Below are 11,467 nucleotides of genomic sequence, written 5' to 3' on the forward strand. Positions count from 1 at the left end.
TAGCTCATGATAAGGGAAACATGAATATGAATAGTTTAGTTATTTAGCGATTATATGATAAGAAAAATATATGCATAATATTGGTCCATAAATGGATCCCAAAATTACCATTCACTATTGTTATCGAGGCATAACCGTTAATTTTCATGACAAAGCCTACTGATTACATCATGGTCATTTTCTGATTCACTTCAGATTCTTATATAGTTGAGATCATGAGTCAATTGAAGATAGACCACCATGGAAAACCTGGAAGCACTGGACGGCCGTTTCGTCCTATCGCAGGACTCCTCAACAGTGCGCATCCACGATCCCGCCTTCGCAAGATTCGAACCCAGTACCTACCAGTCTCGCGCCAGAGCCTAATTCTGAAACTACTTTTTTCTTTTTATTTATGAGAATGCTTCCAGGTTTTCCATGGTGGTCTAGCTTCAATTGACTCGTGATCTCAACTGTAAAATTACTATAATATCCACAAAACTCCATTCTGATGATAATAATCATGTGCTAACTAGTGACTGGCTTCAAGAAGTATTTCCTGGAGTTCTAGTAAGAAGCAGTGATCAGTGGAGTCCAACCAGGTCTGTTGTGAGATATCAACTCACTGAAGACAGTGGTGGATGTGTCGCTCAATTTCGTGTATTGGTTGAAGTTACACATTAACACTGTTGGATGCCGACCATCTCAGTGGTCTAGTGGTTAAGCGCTTGTGCGCTAGACTGATAGGTCGTGGGTTCGAATCTCGCGAAACGGGATCGTGGATGCGCACTGTTGGGAAGTCCCTAAACAGAACGAAACGGCCGTTCAGTCCTTCGAGGTTTTCCATGTTGGTCTAGTTTCAATTGACTCATGATCTCAACTATATAAAAATTACTCAAATCTCCACAAAACCCCCTCCTGATAATCACTTCAGATTCATTAGAAAATAATTAAAAACTAATATTAAGTATATTAAATAAATCTGACCCTAAAACATGAATCCAAATAGCTACTTAACTTATAAAAGAATATATATTATCTTTACTCCAAATGTAATTTAATCCTTACAACCTAATGCATATCAAACGTGATCTTTCAGTAATATATAACAAAATTGAGTAGCTTTCTTAATGATTGCGTCATTATTATTATTTTTATTTATCTTAATGTATTAATTCGGTTATGTTATTAATGAAAGATAAATGACTTTCTTTTTAATCCATTTATAATCATTTTGTGACATATCTTTTCTTTCTGATCATATTAATCTATGTAAATCTAGGGTATTTACAGGTGAAAGAAGAGAAATAAGCCTAGAAACAAAATGAATTCATTTTATTCTACAATTACTATTATTGTTCATGTTATGTATAACAAACAAAACTATTAATAATCTCTAATGCATTAAAAGAAATTTAGCTATTTACATGATAACACTGAAGTAACCTTTTTTACTTCACTCAATTTTTTTTCTAGTTAAAGCAAGCTTCATGATAAAATTTAGAATACACACATGTAAGGCTCTAAATTTTCCCGTTATCAACCAGAAAGATTATATTTGATCGGTCTCTATTGAGATATATGCGACCTGAGCAGATTGGATCGATAGTGTGTTTGAACACAATATATATTTCTTTTTCATACACTTTGAACAGGTTAGTGAGTATCTCGAATCGGTAGCTCTATGGATAATACGTTGGTATTTGAAATCAAAGTTACTGAATTTCAGTATCTGTTATTAACTCAGCGCTGGAATGCGGGATGACGAGTCCCAAATAAGATGGAACTCGAACTCTGGATTCGATTTCTAGTCATAATCCAATCTTAGTAAAAAAACTTTTGCAACGTTATACAGAAAAGTAGACGAGAAAATGGCTATCCATTAGATGAATTCATATTTTAAATGTCAACCGAAATAGTAACCTAGTAACCAAACACACTTGTTTTATTACAGCTGAAATATCTTTAACTTACAGTATTTATGTCAGCAACAGATTAAATCATACACTTGTGGCTTGATTCGCCTTTAAGATTTTAGATACACTTTACCTTTGGATACCAACAAACGTAAAATCTAGCTAAAGGAAATCATATCGATAGTTTTTAGAAGTCTGACATCCAACAAAATATTTCGTGAAGTTATGCTTAACATCTAGAGAGGAAATATAGTCAAAGGAATTGGTTCAATTATGTAACATAGTAATGATTTACATTAAGCAATCGGTTATCTTACTTTATTCATTTCGAATATCCAGGAGAAAAATTAATAATACTCTACTGTCGCCGACTTCAGCATTAAGTGACGCGAATTCGAGATTTTCAAGTTTGTCATAGCTCTTAATGATAAGAGTTGAAGCACGCGAAATGTCTGATAATACATTTGGGTCTTTTTAGTTGATCAACTTTTTGAAGCGATTTATATTTACTGAATAGTCTTTATGAAGAGATTTGTACAGTATGAAGGTAGTTTCCGTTTCAAACTCCTAATTGGCTGTTTTACTCAACCTTTTAATCAGCAACAAAAACTACCTATGAAAAAGAGCTCAAAACTTGTGGTTTTCTATTTTTGATTACATCACAAATAATCATAAACTTCAGGCACGTTTCACCACCAAAAAGGTCTTATTTTGTCATTTCTTCTCGTAAAATAACTATAATAAATTGCACTTCATATAGGAAACGAAAGGACTGTTGTACTGGGCATTTAATATTAAAAAGAGACCACACATTCATAGTATATAAAGGAATGGCAAAGAGTTGTAGTATCCATACATAGACGTGTAAACACAGTCTCATATTATGACGATTTATCCTCATCATAGTTTTCTTTCTTGACATGCTACAGAAACATTTTTACAGCAAATAGGACATAAAAGGTATGAAAAGCAGAAAAAATATAATTTTTAATGAGAATAGCAGAAAAACAACTGAATAATTGGGTGGTTCGTAGAAACTAGTTCAAATTAAAATCAGTTTCATAACAAGGAGTGGAGCAAAAAGACACCTCTTCTATCCTTTATTAGGACTCCTTAGTAGTATACACCACGCAGTTTTAAGACATCACGCTTGCTGTGAGCCCTAACGGTTCAGAGAACTAGTAGCTTCCTGCTTCGGAGGAGTCTCAGACTAGAACAAAACAGGTGTTCAGTACTACTTGGTTTTGAGTGGTTATCTAAAGGATTTTAGTTCGTGACGAAAAATTTCTTTCACAGTGAACTCACTAACTACTAAACTCTCTTTTAAAAAAACTTGACCAATTAATTAATAAAACTGATTGGTGTAGAGTATCAGAAAGTAAGATGAAAACTTATATTGATCACTCCGTCATGCGAGTAAATTAATGTGAGAAATCGAAATGAGGTAAATAACTTATTGAAATTCCCTTGTGAAATGTACAAATGAAATGAACTACTACTAATATTAATAGTACCAAGAATTTCTGTATATATTATACATCTTAACTAATCTTGCTTCAGTTTACATCGTGTCCTGAAATCACACCTCAAAAAGTTAAGTTATTCTTTAGTTTTCCCTAGAGTGTTGAAAAGAAGAAAAACTAAAACGACCAACTTGAAGATAACTTTAAATTATATCTGAACACTCACCATATTCAATTAAGTAATAAACTAGAATCGTAGTTGATTTTAGATGATAAATAGTTGACGAAACATAGTGAACCTACATTTCATACTCTTTACCGTTCATCGACGAGAGAATCGATATCTCCTCGCAAATTTCGATCTACAACATCTAGAATTTCAGTCACAAACTTTATTAATTACTGAATTACTTGGGCTTCCACCTCCAGATGCCCTGGTACGGCCGAGGGTGGAGAGAGCCAGCTTTCCCTCTCGAAGTGCTCCCACATGGCCACGCCTATATAGCTACTGCCAGGGAGATCCCACTTACCACTTTCTTGTGGTGGTGGTGTTTACGAAATTGGAAGGATGAGAAGTGAATGTCTGACGTCTTAACACGGCTGGTGGACACGGAGGAGTTGGAAAACCTTGATTCTAAATCAATGGTGCATATGGTCACCAGGGTCCTGAGGGAGAAAATGGCGTATGAACCAATCGCTGGTAGCTAGCTACCATGGGACTGCATCTCATGACGTTGCTCCACTGCTTTGTGGACCAGACGTTTAGGTCTAAGGCCCCAGATATAACTCCCTACGGAAACCACCTGCTTCGGTCGGGGCACTCGGGCAGTAGTATAACCCATACACAAATCAAGTGACTTGTGTGGCGCATATGTATTCGGTGCCCCTTTGTACCAATATTTATGTGTTCAAATAAATAAATAAACTCAGGCTTCCTGTTGATTTCTTTAAACAATCTACCATTATAGAGTATGCATATGTGTATACTAAAATACTGAGTCTAGTGATAATATTACAAATCTTATTGATAGTAATCCATAAATACTGATGGGCAAATAACATGACATCTATTAAGTGGGATACAACTATATTTATTTTAGTAATTAGTCAATAAATTTGATAAGTGTATAAAAGAAAAATCAACAAGAATCAAAATGTTCGGCTATTTTATGTATAAAGTACGTTTTGTGGGAAAAATTTGTTACCTTTATTTACAAACTCTCAGTTAGGAACTTATGGTTACAAACAAAATAGATCTTGATTAATACCTCAGTCATATATGAAAATGTTAGATTTCAATGAACAGGTAAGATTCTATGATCTTAATTGACAAGTTATATTGTATATAAATATTAACAACCAGCATTCAACGTAGAGTCATATGTAACTGCCCTAAATAAATCTTACTGGCTGTCGTAATAATATTCCAGAGAAATTATGAAATATAGGTGGAACAATTTGAAAAGTACGGTATACAATTTTGCGATAATGTACAGTTAATGTTTTAAAATGAGAGGAATATGTATGGGACTACATAAAACTGGGATGATTTCGTTCTTTTATTTATATTCAATGTATCTTTAAAGAATTACTGATCAATTAGGAAGTTTATGAGAGTACATAATTATTTTCTCAGTAATAATAGAATTGTAGCAGTATTTTTTGTATATTGTTTACCTCTTTTCCACTTTTGATTTTCATTAGAAAATAACAAAGATTCAATGAATTAACTGTGTACCAATATGAAAGAGGTATATGAGCGCTTTGTCCCAAGTACTTGATATCCTACTTTCTATGATTTTTACGTAATGGACAGTTCTTAGTAATCTTTATTTTATGGCACATATTTTATTCAACAAATGTTTACTACTTTATCACTAATCTACTTTATGGGTCAATAGATATCTATATGTTTGAGAACTACCAAATGGAAGCATATGACATCTAACAGTTGTAGGCACTTGATCGCAAATGAGCTGACAATGTGGTATGCACTAATTATCCGAACAGACATAAGTAGTATGTAGCAGGAATGGGAAGTAGGATGCTTACCAGCAAAATATTAAAATGAAGAACGATCTGAAGAACGACAAGTTCAGAAGAATGATGAAGTGTGTAAAGGACAACTGAAGGGAGATATGCAAATGATGTATATAATGAATGATTTCCATATTTTACAAAGTTACTGTGTGATTTTGTATTAAACAATGAATTGGTTTTCCCTACCTTAGTTTTCGCTACTAAATTGTGAAACTGTATTATAAGGGGATTTTTCAGAAGTTAGAAGTCTCAATTTCAAGAATTCAGATATTAAGTATAGATATGATTACGAGTTATGTAAGATCTTTGTAAGATCTATTACCCATGGTTAGTAAATTCTTCGTGTCAAAAATCCAACTAATAATAACATGCATTTAGTATTGCTTGTTTGAATCTTCCCATTGATGTTTAGGATTGCAATTGATCAGTCTCTTATTGGCATGTGTGCATACTGTGCATATTGCCTCGATGCCAATAAGAGACTGATCAATTGCAGTCCTAAACATAAATGGGAAGATACAAACAAACAGTACACCGTTGGATGCCGGCTCAGTGGTCTATCGGTTAAGGGCTTCGGCTCGAGACTGGTAGGTACTGGGTTCGAATCTCGCGAGTGCGGGATCGTGGATGCGCACTGCTGAGGAGTCCCATAATAGGACGAAACGGCCGTCCAGTGCTTCCAGGTTTTCGATGGTGGTCTAGCTTCAATTGACTCATGATTTCAACAGTGAAAATACTAAATTCTCCACAAAACCCCCTCTGATCAATACTAAATGAATTTAAACTTCACCCCATTGCACAAGCAAGTGGATATCAGGACTCAGTAGCTGAGTGGATAACGTGATGGCGTTTGAAGCGAAAGGTACTGGGTTCGAGTCCCAGAGTGAACATCAACTCTGTGGTGCAGGTACATCCAGCTAACGAGCCCCAAATGGTACGAAACGCGCGTCCTGGATTCGATTGCTAGCCAATACCCATCTTTGCTTATAATAATAACATATTTTTCAAACTGAAAATAAAAAATATGGTTATCTATGCAGTTTCTACTTTTAATTATAGATTCTAATGAAGAGGAAAATTCATAAAAATAAAACTTGTACATGTGAAAATGACCTAGAAAAAAAAGCAGCCAACAATGTTTACAGCTTGAAAGAATACAAAAATGAATATAAACAAGATAGACATTGACCGAATTAATCGAGTTGTTTATCGGAATCAAGTATTTTGGTGACCTTTTACAAACAAGATGACTATTAATCAATAATATGATTTTTCTAATAAAATTGACCTTGAATTTAATTAGTTGGCTAATGTTTTTAATGTATCTTAATGTATTTATAAGTAGTCAAATGGATTGTTTAAGTATTAAAACGACAAAATTTTAAATTTTTCGATTTACTTAGTTAAAAGTTACTCAAAAATATCTGCAAATGAATTACTCTGTACAAAAGTGAAATTGATCCAGTAATAACTCTTAGCTATTCTGATAAAATATGATGAGGTTGATTCCCCTGATGAGTCTTGGATTTATTCATATTCTTCAAATAATCATATTGGACAGTCATCAACTCTCCCCCCCCGAGAAAAGTTAATATGATAATTTCACATTACCATAATAATAAGTTCCTAAAAAATATCATGTCAAACTAATAACACTCATATAGTCTTTGTTCTTACTATGAATATAAACACATCTTAATTTTCTGATGCTTGAGAAACCTGACCTCTCCAAGTTTCGGTTCGTCGGTAGCTCTCTATGTTTATTCACCGCTGTCTCCGAGGTTTTGCTAACACTCAGTGGCAACACCACATCCATAATGTGGAGGCTCAGAGTTATGCATGAGGGGCAATGATGACAATCCGACTAGTGTCATCATCCTGAAATACTGATTTCGGTAGCCTGGATATTTTTTACGAATATCACCACAATGACTTCTGCATCTTGCGTTATTAGTGAAAATGGGTTGATATGAAAAAGCGGTGAGGTGATATAGCACGATAGTACGAAAGAAAGCTTTTTTGAACTGGAATCTGTCGGTCCATCAAGACTCCGTAGTCAAGGTCTTAGAAATAGTCTAAATCAGTGGCTTGAGATGTCAGATATAGCTCAGAACTTAAGCCAATGACAATCATGCTGTAGTTTTTTACATTCTTCATAAAAATGAAAAGAACTCACCTAACCGCAGGAAATTTTTCTGGTTTTGATTGTGAACTGGACTGTGTCTCCTATTATATATTGTTCTTGAAAATTTTACTTATTTACTTCTCCTCTGTATCAAATATTATGTAATTAAAATAACGAAAGTTTGTAACTTTACAGCTCAGATTTTATAAGAATGCAACTCGTCTAAATATGGTGCTAACCATCATAAAACAAGTGACAATTTGTTTGTGATTTCTTATGATTGTTAGCTCTTATGTCTCACCGAGATTAAAAACTGGGAAATCGCTTGCCATTGTAAAACTATGTTTTATAGGTAACTGAGCTGGAATTCTATGATGAATGAACTTATCAACCACACTGATAGAAAATAATGTCAAATTTTCAACTATGGTTTATGGACAGTAGTAGTAGTATATTATTCAAGCAACTTAACAGTAGAATGCTGAGTATAAGACTTGAATATCTCGATTTATTTGGAAGTATGAGTAAAGATACCCAGAATTTAGTTAAAGTGTATACAGATAATAAATGTACCATAAAATGAATGACAGTTATGTAACAATAAATAATCCTAGTCTATTATTATTAAGTCGATTTATTATCATGATTTCTGATGTTATTATTTATTTATTTATTTGAACACATAAATATTGGTACAAGGGGGCACCAGATATACATGCGCCACACAAAAAATTGTCATTTCATTTGATTGTGTGAGGGTTATGATACTGCCCGGGTGCCCAGACCGATGTTAAATTCCACTAGATGTTGTATCAAGAACGAATTTATTGCCGATCTGAGTTCTATTTGTAGTTATATATAACGGATCATGAATAAAATGACCGTATTTCTATTCATGAATCTGTTTTCTTCTAATCACTTAGCAGTGTAAACAAGACCTCATTCTGTAAATTGTCTGGCGTAAATCTGTTTCTTATTTTATTATGCCTGTAATTTAAAACATATAGGTTAATGTAGCAAGTCAATATCATCTAGAAATGTATATTAAAAGCTTTATGCTTACAAAAAGGGATATGACATTGACAGTTCGTCATTTGGTTTTGAAAGTACAAATTCAGTCCTGTTTGTATAACTAAAATGATTGGTCATATCCAATGTAGACTTAAAGTACCAAACTTAAAGATTCATATTAGAAAAGTGGAAAAAATTTATTAAGTCTATATTACGTCAACTATTAATCACTGTAAATAGTTGGAGACTACTTACATAAGTTAGTAGTCAGCCATTAAAGTTCATAATTATACTTCCAAGTGAAAATGATAACTATATAACATCAGATTTCGAACATCCATAATCATTTTTAAAATAAACTTAAGTATTGTCAGTCACTGAAGGAACTTATGGACTAATATCTGTTGAATATGTTCCCCCGCCTACTAAGTAGCCTAATCTTTTATGTGAATACATTTGATCTTTTTACGTTCTATTTCATTATCCTTTTTACCTACCATTTGAAATTAATGTGTTGCTCCATATCACAAACTAACCGGATTTAAATGTGCAGCCCATTCATAGCAGCTCAATGATCAGATAAGACTGTGTTCCCTGAGAGACTTGACATTTTAATTACCTCTTCGCACTCGTCTATTATAGTAAATGTATATGTATATATGAATAAATATAACTACCAGAGACAGTGCTGAGTGGAAATACCAGTGAGTTATCAAAACTGTATAATAAAAATAACAGTCTCTAGAATTATATAAAATAACCACTGTCTGCTGAACCAATGAAAATTTAAAATATAACATAGATCGGTGTAAATACCAAATAAGTAAGGTCTAATTTACCATTATAGAGTAGTGTCAAGTTTTGAGGACACAAATATTCTAGATTAAGTGATATAATAATTAGACAGTAAGTTCCATATCCCATTTAATTTTGGTCATTATGGTCTACTAAATGAAAAATCTCGATAAATGAATAATCAGTGTAATGAAAACTATTCAGAAGTGTGCTTCTTACTTAGACTACAATCATAGTTATCACTTAGAGTGTTTCTAATATTTAACTGGTCTCAAATTTGTTATACATTCCACTGATGCATGCCTGATAGTAATTTATTTAACTTAAGGATCGATCAACAAAATTGTATGACTACCGTTCATCTGCCTTAGTGATATTCAACCCACTTCAAAAATGGTTATCACATGAAAATGATTATCTAATTCATCATATCCTTGAATATTATGGATAATTGTCGTTATGGGATTGTGGAGTTTAATGAATTTCATTGAAATAACGAATAATATATACTCAGATTAAATAGTACAAAATTTGTTTTTTTTTAAAAAAAAAATGAAAATTTAATAAATCTCAACTATTTTTGAAATCCTACAGATAAAATGATAATTCGAATCCCTTGAGCGGGATCTTAAATGCGCACTGCTGAGGAATCCCATAATAGGACGAAACAGCCGTCCAGTACTTCCAACTTTTCAGTATTGATCTAACACCAATCAATTCATGATTTCAACCAAAAAATAAAAGTTTTCTTAAATGATTACCTAATTTTTAGATACATAACTCACCATTAGAATGATAAATATTGAAGAGAAAGAAATAAGTATTCCATATTGTTTTATTGATAGAAATTTTTGGTTAAATATTAAATCCAATTAGATATAATGAAATTGTAATTAGAATAACATAATATGGTCTAATATTACCTATCGAGTAATGTAAATTAGACAATTTCTATTATTAGAATACATGATGAACTTGTATAAAAGGGGAGGTCATTAAATATTCTGTTTATACCCTTTTTAATAATGAGTAAAGAAAGATATTTAGTTGGAACAGCTTTATATGAATGTGTAACTATATGGTACTTTGGCCAAATTTATTTTCAAATAATAACATTAATAGTAATAATAATAATAACACTACTAAACTGATACTTTTTAAACCAGTCCGACTAATGTCCTTTTTGATTGGTCAATTTATATCAATGTATATGTAACCGTTTTTCAATGTCTAAGTTAAATCGATTGGGATAGTTGCCAATACTAACAACATGGACATACACGTTCATATATATATATATATATATATATATATATATATATATTGTGTGTGTAAAGACACTGGTGCCTTATTCACCCAGACTTGATGCATAAATTCAAGTCAAAATGAACATTTTAAGTAGACATTGGAATTTTTTTAAATTTAAGGACTGTGTCAACTTTTGTCAATGACTCTAGAGTTTTTAAAAACAAAGAATAATAATTAAATTATATTATATCATGGTAATTTGAAAACATTTTGATAATAAAGACAATTTCTATCTTTCATTAGTAACCCTGACGATTAAAATGAATTATAGCACAAATTGTGATCATTACAATGATTTAAATAAGTTACTTACTTACTTACGCCTGTTACCCCTCGTGGAGGAGCATAGGCCGCCTACCAGCATTCTCCATCCAAATCTGTCCTGAGCCTTCCTTTCCAATTCTTTCCAGTTATTATTCATCCTTTTCATATCTGCTTCTATTTCCCGGCGTTCATGTAAAGCTTGAATCAGTTTGAAACAGTAATAAGTTAGACTACCACCAACGACTCATGAATTCAATTATTAAAATCATTACAATCTACACAAACCCCCCTTCTGACAGTGAGAACTGATAATTGTATGTTAAATTACAATCTTATATTGTAAATAAGTTACAACATAGAATGGTTAATGAAAATGAATAATAATGTGCAATTGCTTTGGTGGATTAACATTTAAAACAATAAGTGTAACAGGATTTATGTAAAATCATTTATTACGTTCATTCTCATCAACTACTTACAACTTAGAAATTGTAGTAATTCTTACTTATAACTGATGGATATACTTTATATCATCACATCAATGTAGATTAGTGGAATAATAACAA

The 11,467-nt window shown here is 32.5% G+C and overlaps 1 protein-coding gene and 1 non-coding gene across 2 annotated transcripts in view; one reads left to right on the plus strand and one right to left on the minus strand.

Moving 5' to 3' along the window:
- Smp_145460 (hypothetical protein) overlaps positions 1 to 10,205 on the minus strand; it is a gene marked incomplete at its 3' end in the record, with an annotated part of 33,618 nt that extends 23,413 nt beyond the window's left edge. Inside the window, exon 1 of the mRNA XM_018796872.1 lies at positions 10,115 to 10,205. The remainder of the gene's footprint in view (positions 1 to 10,114) is intronic.
- On the plus strand, positions 6,220 to 6,286 carry Smp_tRNA_00068_Gln_TTG.1.1. The gene has a single exon. It is a non-coding gene (tRNA).
- Positions 10,206 to 11,467: the final 1,262 nt, after the last annotated feature.

This window comes from Schistosoma mansoni, chromosome 4, assembly GCF_000237925.1.
Source record: "Schistosoma mansoni strain Puerto Rico chromosome 4, complete genome".
Classification (NCBI taxonomy): Eukaryota; Metazoa; Platyhelminthes; class Trematoda; order Strigeidida; family Schistosomatidae; genus Schistosoma; species Schistosoma mansoni.